Source organism: Phocoena sinus, chromosome 18 (assembly GCF_008692025.1).
Source record: "Phocoena sinus isolate mPhoSin1 chromosome 18, mPhoSin1.pri, whole genome shotgun sequence".
NCBI classification, from domain to species: domain Eukaryota; kingdom Metazoa; phylum Chordata; class Mammalia; order Artiodactyla; family Phocoenidae; genus Phocoena; species Phocoena sinus.
The window spans coordinates 77001542-77011063 of record NC_045780.1 but is presented as its reverse complement, the minus strand read 5'-3'; the positions used below and the strand labels follow the sequence as shown (position 1 = coordinate 77011063).

At 48.2% G+C, this 9522-nt stretch overlaps 1 pseudogene; it reads left to right on the top strand.

Moving 5' to 3' along the window:
* Window positions 1-4928: 4928 nt before the first annotated feature.
* Window positions 4929-7405, top strand: LOC116742975 (annotated as a pseudogene).
* Window positions 7406-9522: the final 2117 nt, after the last annotated feature.

Genomic DNA, 9522 nt, shown 5'->3' with positions numbered 1-9522 from the left:
GGCGTTTGGTAACAGTGTTTCCCGCGTCCTCCGTGGCCATGGGGTCCTGCTGGGGGGTGCCTGGACTGTGCCCCTCAGCCAGCGCCCCAGCGGGCAGAACCTAGGGCTGACACTGACCAGTCCCTAGGCCATGGGTCGTCCTCTAGGGGCCAAAATCTGTACCAGGCAGGGGACAGACGTAGTGGGGAACAGATCTACCCACAAGAGACTCGGCAGATAGGATGAGTCCAGCAACATGGTAAGTGCTACGCAGAAAAAGTGTTCTGCAAGAGGGGTGCCTAGGGCCACGCCTGAAGGCTCAGTAGGAAGTAGCCAGACCCAGGGGCGGGGGGAGAGAGGGAAGCTCTCCCAGCGGCAGACACTGCCCAGCCGGCCCGCAGACGCCCCCCTGAAGCCCTCAGGATGCCAGGTGGCTCTCCCCCAGTGCACCCGTTCCCCAGCTCAGCTTGGACATCCCAGCAGCACCTGGGGGCACAGCGGGCGAGGACCCTGCTTCACACGACGGTAGTATTTATGTCACTCCAGGGATCTTCCATGGATTCTTCTTCAAGGGACCATTTCCAAAGCCCTTTGGGGCAGTTACGTTGCAGTCATCCTGTGGACCAGTATAACCATTCATAATAACATCTAACAGTTCTAACTCAACTCATCACATAGTATCACAGCCAGGAGGGATCTCTGGAAGCCTTCATCCTTTCTAAAGCTGAGGAACGGAAGCCCCGAGGGCTAAGTCTGGTTAGGGCTTTCCCTACTCCACAGAGCTATTTCTTGGAAGCAAGGCGAGAAGAGCAGAGGAATCTTGGCGAGCTAGCACCTCATTTGGGTGCCTCCGACCTAAGCAATGTTGTGTTTATCACATCAAGGGCACAAATCCTCTGTTCTGAGATAAACCAGTAGATTGCCACGTACATACACGACCCCGACTGTTCTCAGGATCCGCCCCCATTCCTGCATTCCTGAGTTACCTGGTAAAGAGCACAGGTGTGGAGACTTTGCGGGGTGCGTGACATCCCCCCATTTCCCAGAAGAGAGCCTCCAGATCAGTGGTTCCCAGTGCAGCCCTAGATAGGTAGTCAGTGGCTTTGCCACGTGGCTGGAGTGTAAACACAGCTGAGAGAGAATACGTGTCATCGATGCTGGGGGTGAGTTGACGGTTGGCAGCAACTCCAAGCAAAAGTGTCTGTAGAGGGCAGGTCTAAACAGTGTCTCCAAGACAAAAAAACCACCACCACCACCACCAAAAAAAATACCCTGTCATATTAAAATACAAGCTTTCCAATTTCAAAGTTTTCAATCAGTTTCAAAATTGTGAAGAAGAGAAGCTCTATTTTGCTGTGTGTCTGCGTGCGCCCGTCTTGGTGTCACTAAGGTACTATTTTGTCTGTAAACTGCGCGGGCTCTTGTTGCTGAAGGTGTTTTATCTGTGCTGGTTCTATAGCAACATTCAGAAAGAAATCCCACAGCGTGGGGAGCCGCAGGGCTGGCGTCTCACATGCCTGTGACTCAGGGGCCGCAGGGGTCCCGGCCAGTTGCGCCTCTCAAGTTACAGCTGCAGGGTGGCTGTAGCACTGACGTCACCACCCAGATCAGCAGGGACTTTTCTCAGAGTAAAGAGTGAAGCGAATGGAACATGCAATTGTTCTAAGCGAGAGGGTTTAGACCAGATTTGCAAACAGGTGTGTGTGCAACCCAGATCGGCCCTCAGGTGTCAGCTGAGTCCCATTCTCTGCCTCCGTGAGCCCTTCCTGAATGGTGACTGTGAACGTTTTGGGGGAGGACGGGGGCTAAGAGGACGGCTGAGCCGCAGGGAGGGTGGCAAGGTGATCCTTACGACCAGACTCAGGGTTGGTGCTGTCCTCCATCCTCCTCTGGGACTCAGATGGGTGCTGGCCATCCTTCTGCTTGTCCAGCTGTGCAGCTCATTCTGTGTGTCGGTTCAGATCATACCTCTGGGAGAACATCCCTACCCCAAAAGCCCCCTGTGAGCCCCAAACCCTTCATCCAGGATGGCGATGTCACCCGGGGTCTGTTTCCTGCCTGTCCCACCACAGCTGAGTCCTGGAGAGCAGAGGTCAGCCCTGCAACTCTGTGCCCCCAAGCCCGGCAAGGTGCCTGCCACATGCCAGCTATTCATCAAACATGGGTAAACAACAAGGTCCTGCTGTGTAGCACAGAAAACTATATTCAGTATCCTGTGATAATGGAAAAGAATATTAAAAAAGAATGTATATATATGTACAACGAATCACTTTGCTGTACAGCAGAAATTAACACAACATTGTTTTTTTCTATTTTTTTTTATTGGAGTAAAATTGCTTTACAACGTTGTGTTAGTTTCTGCTGTACAATGAAGTGAATCAGCCGTATGTATACCTATATCCCCTCCCTCTTGGACCTCTCTACCACCCTCCCCCCATCTAGGTCTAGAAAAATGGTACAGATGAACCTATTTGTAGGGCAGGAATAGAGACGTAGATGTAGAGAATGGACGTGTGGACACGGGGGGGAAGGGGAAGGTGGGACGAACTGGGAGATTAGGTTTGACATAAATACACCACCATGTGTAAAATAGAAAGCTAGTGGGGACCTGCTGTATAGCACAGGGAGCTCAGCCCGGTGATCTGTGAACACAACATTGTAAATCAACTATACTTCAATTTAAAAAAAAAAAGTATTTGAGATGAACAAGAGCCCGGGAGTCATTCAGCAGGATGGCGATGCTGACTTCCAGCTTGTGGCCCCCATCCCTGCTCTCACCACCACCACCACCCCAGCTAAGCACCAATTCCCGGACCACAGGAAGTAGACCTCACACATCATGGTGGCTTTCTTGTCTACATGCTTAGGCTAATCATGCCTGCACACTCTTCCTGTTTTCTCTGAAATGGCTCTTGTCTTCCATAATTATATATTTTTAAAGTGCTTCCTGTGCCTTTGTTCTATTGGTTTGCTTAATTATAAAAAGAGGCTGCCTTTTTTTAGATTGAGTTATGTATTAGCCTATTGTACTATCAAGTTACGTAACAGATATTATTTGAAACTTAAGGGAAATATTGCACGTCATCCCTGCCCCAAATTTCATGATATATCAAAAACTGGTTGCTCAGGTTAATTGGTCCACAGTATAGTTAATCCATTCAAGCCCAGGGCACTAATTTTTCCTTTGATCGCTCATGAAAATGTCTTTTATTTTAGTGTCTGCCCTGTCAAACACGGATATGTTATGCTACAGCCACTAAGGGAAGATATCGTAGAAGAATATTTAATGACAATAGAAAAAGCTGGCCTTACGTCGTATATAAAATAAGAAAGTGTGTTAGAACCTCTATTACATTAGGATCCCAAATGTGAAAAAATTTGGTAAAATCATCTCTGGTTGGTACATATGGATGATTTTTATTTTCTTCTGTATGTTCCTCTGGATTGGGGAGTTTTCTGTGATGAACAGAAATTTCCTTGTAACAAGGGGGAGAAAAGTTTTAAAAATCTTTGGCATTTTGGAAACTTAAGCTCTTCATTTCCTTGAATATCTAGAGAATGAGGAGCCCTTAATTCACAGAAAGACCAGAAGATTCTGCTACTCTCCAGGGGTACTGGAAATCTCCACTGCAACTCTAGGTTTATGGCAGGTGGGAGGTCATCAGTATTAAAGGTTGCGAAGCTGGATTTGGGAAGGACGAGAGCATTCTAAACTAATAAGTCTTCAACAAGCAGGAGAAGCCATATACATCTTCAACCCATGGGCCCAGAAGGATTGTCATTTGGGGAGCTCATACATTCGGGTACATCTAGGAGATCAGCCCTCCAGGAACAATCACTGGAACATCTTATCATGGAACATCTTGCCTTCCGCGGTGACCCTATGTAACAGCGCCTAGGGTTGCCCAAGGAAGGGCCGCACCCAACGATACAGCTGATCAGTGGAATAGGATGACGCAAGGCTGAAGTGAGATGGACCGTCCCATCACATGTGCCAGCTCGAGATGCTTTTAGAAATAACGTTTTCTAAAAGGAAAAAAGAACACTTCCATGTGTCTACTCCATAAACCAGGCATTTTACATACAGCTTTCTGTTTAATGTCTGTAGGATAAATCACATCTTCATTATACAGATGAGAACACTGAGACCCAGGGAGGTAATAGCCCAAGAGCCAGGAAGTGGCAAGAGTTATAACCCACACCTGGGTCTCCAGGTCCCATCCGATCCCACGCTTCCCCACCATCTGGCACCCCATCAGCAACGAGATAAGTCGGCCGCACCCCCTCGAACGAGCCCATGTCTGCCAGCTTCAGTTTCTGCCTATAACATGAGGTGAGTGAGCTAAGTGGATTTTGAGGTCTCTTTAGCCCTTGCATTTTATGCTTCTTAATGATTTTACTCATATACTAGAGTGACAGCTTAACACAGTTTTTAATGAAACGCTACATTCCTTTTGGCATTAACTTCACATGGTCCCATGAGCAAAGCACAGCAAAGTAAAGACCGGTTATAGGTTCAGATGATAGAGGATTCCAGAAAGCCTAGGATTAGAATTGCATTACCAGAGGCCTGTGCTCCCCTCCCTGAACAAGACCAAAATGTTGGTGAAATTGAAACATTGCCTGTAGTTTGAAAGGGAGTTTCTGAGGAGTACGTTTAATTATGCATTTATAGCACGCTCTCTCTCCCGTTCCAAGTTTCACACGATATGTACCGTTTGGGATACACACGTTAACTTTTCATCATGTTGGAATTCTAATTTCCTCCAAGTCTTTGAAACAAGATTCCAAAATGGCAAATGGAATTCCTTCTATCTTTACTTCAATACTAAACTATGATTGAAATAAACGTGTCCGAGTCGAAAGACGGGCGGCGCCGGGGAGGCGGGGCGCCGGACACAGGCCTCTCGGCTCCTTTCCCTTCCCCGTGCCCAGTCCTGACTCCGCGGGCGGCGCTAGACCCCCGCCCCGGCCATGGCCACGCTCAGGGTCCTGCACGAAGCCCAAGCCAAGGTGGCTGTGTTCCGTGAAGACCCATGTGGTAAGACAGAGACCCACTCGGGAGCTATTTCCCCAAGAAGATTTCTGAGTTGGATGCATGTTTAAAGGAGCCAGCTCTCAATGAAGCCAACCTGAGCAATCTGAAGGCCCCCTGGACATCCCAGGGCCTGATCCAGTCAAGGAGAAAGAAAAGGAGCAGCGGAAGAAACAGCAGGAGAAGGAATACGAGGAGGAAAAGAAGAAAGAGGAAGATGACGACAGAGGTGCTCTTTGTGGCCCAGTGAATTGCAATGAGAAGGTCCTCCTGCAGCGCCTGAAGCCTGACGGCGAGGATGTCACCGAGAAGCTCAACCTGGTCACCACCTGGTTGCAGCTGCAGATCCCTCGGATTGAGGATGGGAAAAATTTGGCATGGCTGTCGACGAGGTGTTTGACCTGATGACCACCCTCCACAGCAAGCCGGAAGGCTTCCACACTCAGACCTCCAAATATTTCTCTGAGCGTGCTGATGCCATGACCAAAGCAACTAAGCAGCCCCACGTGGGTGATTATCGGCGACGGGTGCACCAGCTGGGTGAGGCAGAGTCCTGGGATATCCGGCTGATGGTCATGGAGATCCGCGAGGCTTATCCTGTGTTCTACGACATCATCCTGAAGAACTTCGAGAAGCTCAAGAAGCCCAGGGGAGAAACAAAGGGAATGATCTATTGGCCTCCTCTCATATTCTGTGATGGGTCCAGCAGGGACCTTCCTGACGTTTACAGGGGACTCCAGACTTTTCCCACCTTCTGTCTGTTGAGATTTCTCCCTCACCTTGCCTCCCAGGCACAATATATATAGTCATACCATTGCTCAGCAAAAAAAAAAAAAAAAAGGAAGAAACGTGTCCAAGCACATAAGAACAAGTATTTTCAGTACCTTGTAAGGGTCTGAGTTTGTAAGGTGACTGCAAATCAAAGCCGGTTAATGGACTCAGCACATCAGACAACGAGCCACAGGGAGCTGCGGTGGGTCTTTTGTCGTTCAGGTTACACTTGGACCTAGGTTCGTCTGCTCGTAATCATTAACATCTAGAAAGAAGAGTACATTGTTTTTTAACATCTGTATTGGAGTATAATTGCTTTACAGTGGTGTGTTAGCTTCTGCTGTATAACAAAGTGAATCAGCTATATATATACATATAACCCCATATCCCCTCCCTCTTGCGTCTCCCTCCCACCCTCCCTATCCCACCCCTCTAGGTGGACACAAAGCACGGAGCTGATCTCCCTGTGCTATGCGGCTGCTTCCCACTAGCTACCTATTTTACATTTGGGAGTGTATGTAAGTCCACGCCACTCTCTCACTTCGTCCCAGCTTCCCCTTCCCCCTCCCTGTGTCCTCAAGTCCATTCTCTACGTCTGCGTCTTTATTCCTGTCCTGCCCCTAAGAAGAGTACATTTGAATGCAAAAAATGTTAGAATTTCACATGTTTTTTTATCCAATGGTCAAAGTGGGTAATTAAGTCCATAATTTTTTATGAATGTTTTGATGTCTGTGAAGGCATACCACTTAACTAATGGCTGAGAATTGTTGGGACACAGAGGCTATCTGAATAAACACTATGAAGAAGGGTATTTAGACTTCCTCTGCGTTCAAAGGTGGGCACGGCGTCCCTGGTGGCTGAAGTCTCTGATGGCAGCTGGCGACCAGAAGATTCGGCCTGAGGACCAAGGAAGCCTCAGTTTCTGAGCTCAGAAGGGGGCAGGCAGTTCTGCTGTCAGGCAGCCATTGGGTTTTCACTGGTTCTGACACGGATTTGGAGTCATGTGAGCACAGACGCGTTACTTACATTCTGAGTCTCTGCCTCTGTGAAGGTGGATGAGGGGCTCCGCTTCTCTGTGAGATGGTGGTGAGGCTGGCAGGAGACTGTGCAGGTGGCAGCCCAGGTGACAGGCCAGCTCAGGGCCGGGTACGGGCCGGGTATCCACTGAAAGTTGGCATCCACGAAGAGGGAGAGGAGTGTGGATGGGGTTCCCTCTCCCGGGGAGTGGAGGAGGGGCTGGGGAGGGGCGCCTTACACGGAAGGCCTCGCCGCTCAGAGGGAGACCCAGGGCGGGCATCAGCCACCGTGGCGCTTCTTCCCTCCTGGGATTGGCTCGAAACATGGCCTTTTCTCTCTTTTTCTCGAGCATCCGTCATTGGACGGCTCTTGCCAACAGCTCATTCTAACCTCGAAAGTAACTCTCACTTGCGTTTTCTCTCGGGGGCTGTTCTTGGTTCTTGCGTTTGCAGGAACCCCAGATTCATAGACATGTATCTCCATCTACCGCTGGTCCAAGGTGCCATCTCTGCGTTGGTCTGCACAGGGGTCATGTGTGGGCTGGCAAAGCTTGAGAGCGAGAGTGGCCTGGCGCTGCGGTTTAGCGCAGGCCTTGGGACCTGAGGCAGCTGAGAAGCTGGTTGACCAGGAGGCCACGCAGGAGAACCGGGCAGGGGGTAGACCTCGGGGAGCAGTGTGCTCCGATGACAAGCGAGGGGGCCTGGTGAGTTTCACGGCCACTGTCGCCAAATTGCGATGTCATCGCTTTTCTCCCAAATTTGGTCCCAGTCTTCCCTGATTGGATGGTTAATCTTTGATAGACAGCAAGCAACTCTGAATAAGCTTGTAATTTTTTTTTTTTGCGGTACACGGGCCTCTCACTGTTGTGGCCTCTCCCGTTGCGGAGCACAGGCTCCGGACGCGCAGGCTCAGCGGCCATGGCTCACGGGCCCAGCCGCTCCACGGCACGTGGGATCCTCCCGGACCGGGGCACGGACCCCTGTCCCCTGCATCGGCAGGCGGACTCTCAACCACTGCGCCACCAGGGAAGCCCAATCTTGTAATTTATAAATACGAAATAACACCATATAATACCAAAGATGCTCTTTTGGAGGAGGAAAAAGATAAATATAACTTTTTAAAATATTCTTTAATAGCCTCAGAGTGGAACAGAGTGCAAGGCCCACCATCCGTAGAACAGTTTTGTCTTCGGCTTAGAAAGTGGATGGAAAGAATTTTGGTAAAGATATACAATCTTACAATGTTAATGAGGCCCGTTTGCAAAATTCCACTTTTAAACAGATGTTGATTAATCTGTAGGCAGCCGTAAAATAAGAATTTATGAGTTTAAAAAGTTAATTATTTTAGAGCATCCAAAGCTGTCACCCTTAACCTATTTCTTTCTGTGGACAAGCAAAAGCACACATGGACAATTTGTTTTCCTGACCATTTGTACCATAATTTTACTTTCAGTGAAAGACTATGTCTAAATTAAAGGCTTACCTGGCAAAAATAAAGCTTTCCTATATATGATTTTACGGATGGTTCCATCACTGATATTCCTGGCTATTAAAACTTTCCATGAGTTAGGCCATGAATGAGGGTGTTACTTAGAATCTGAAATATTACACAACAGTTTCAAAGGAAATGTAATTATATGATCCATTATCCAGGGAGTGGGCCAGAGTTTTAATCTCATAACATCAAAGATATAATTTTTAATATTATGTATGCCTGGGATTCTGTTAAACTATAACTTTTAGAGCCTTGTTTCTGTTGCATCAACAAATGAGGAAATGAAGCTGCAAGAGGAGGTGCTAGTTGCTTCACCTGAGATCTTTTTTTTAACTAAGGAGACAGACGACGGTGCTGTTGGGTGAACAGGCACAGATGGAAGAGAGTGAGAGCTCCGTCCTGGAGGAGGGGAGCCATGGAGGGCGCATTATGTCACCTGAGAATCTGCTCATTTTACAGAAAGACAGCTATATCCATCAACCGTGGTGTTTCCTCATTCCACTCTGGGCCAATGGGGGGCATTTTTCAAAAAAATCAAGTCTTGGATACTTCCTGATGGTATGTTCAAGCAGTTCATATTTTATCTCCAATGATTTGAAGCTCAATGTTTATGGATGGATCTTTACCTTCCTTGTGAGAGGGAACTGGAATGCTGCTCAGAGCAAAGTCTGTGGTCTGGGGGGAGGGAGCAGGGCCAGGCCATTGTCTTTGGCTGGAATCCTGTTCCCTCCAGAAATCACAAACAGCACGTGGGAGAGACAGAGTGATGAGCAGCTGCAATGTCTACTGGGAAAATCTTTAAAATCCTAGAGAACCTCAGTATTCCAGCTGTGAGCCCTAGCTGAGGGCAAAGTAGATTCATAGGACCATAAAGAGATTGTCTGATCTGTTGGTTTTCAAAATATTTCTCATCAACATGTCCTATTCTCAAACAAAATCTTAGGCAGGTCTCTAATAACACAAAATAAAAAGTAAGATAAAGGAGGAGCTGCTCTAGTGAGGGCAGGGGTCGGGTGGGGAACCCAGAGCGGTTCGTTCTAGATGGTTCTAGGTGGTTCTAGATCAAAAGAGCAACCCTCAAGAGCAAGGGAACTGATGAGCCTAGGTGGCTGTTAGCAGCTCAGCTCAATGGATGCAGAAGTGCTACCAGAACTTAGTTCTTTTGAAAAACACAGTGGGGTGATGTTTTTTCCAGCACAGAGTGTGCCAACAAGAAATGTGTATTT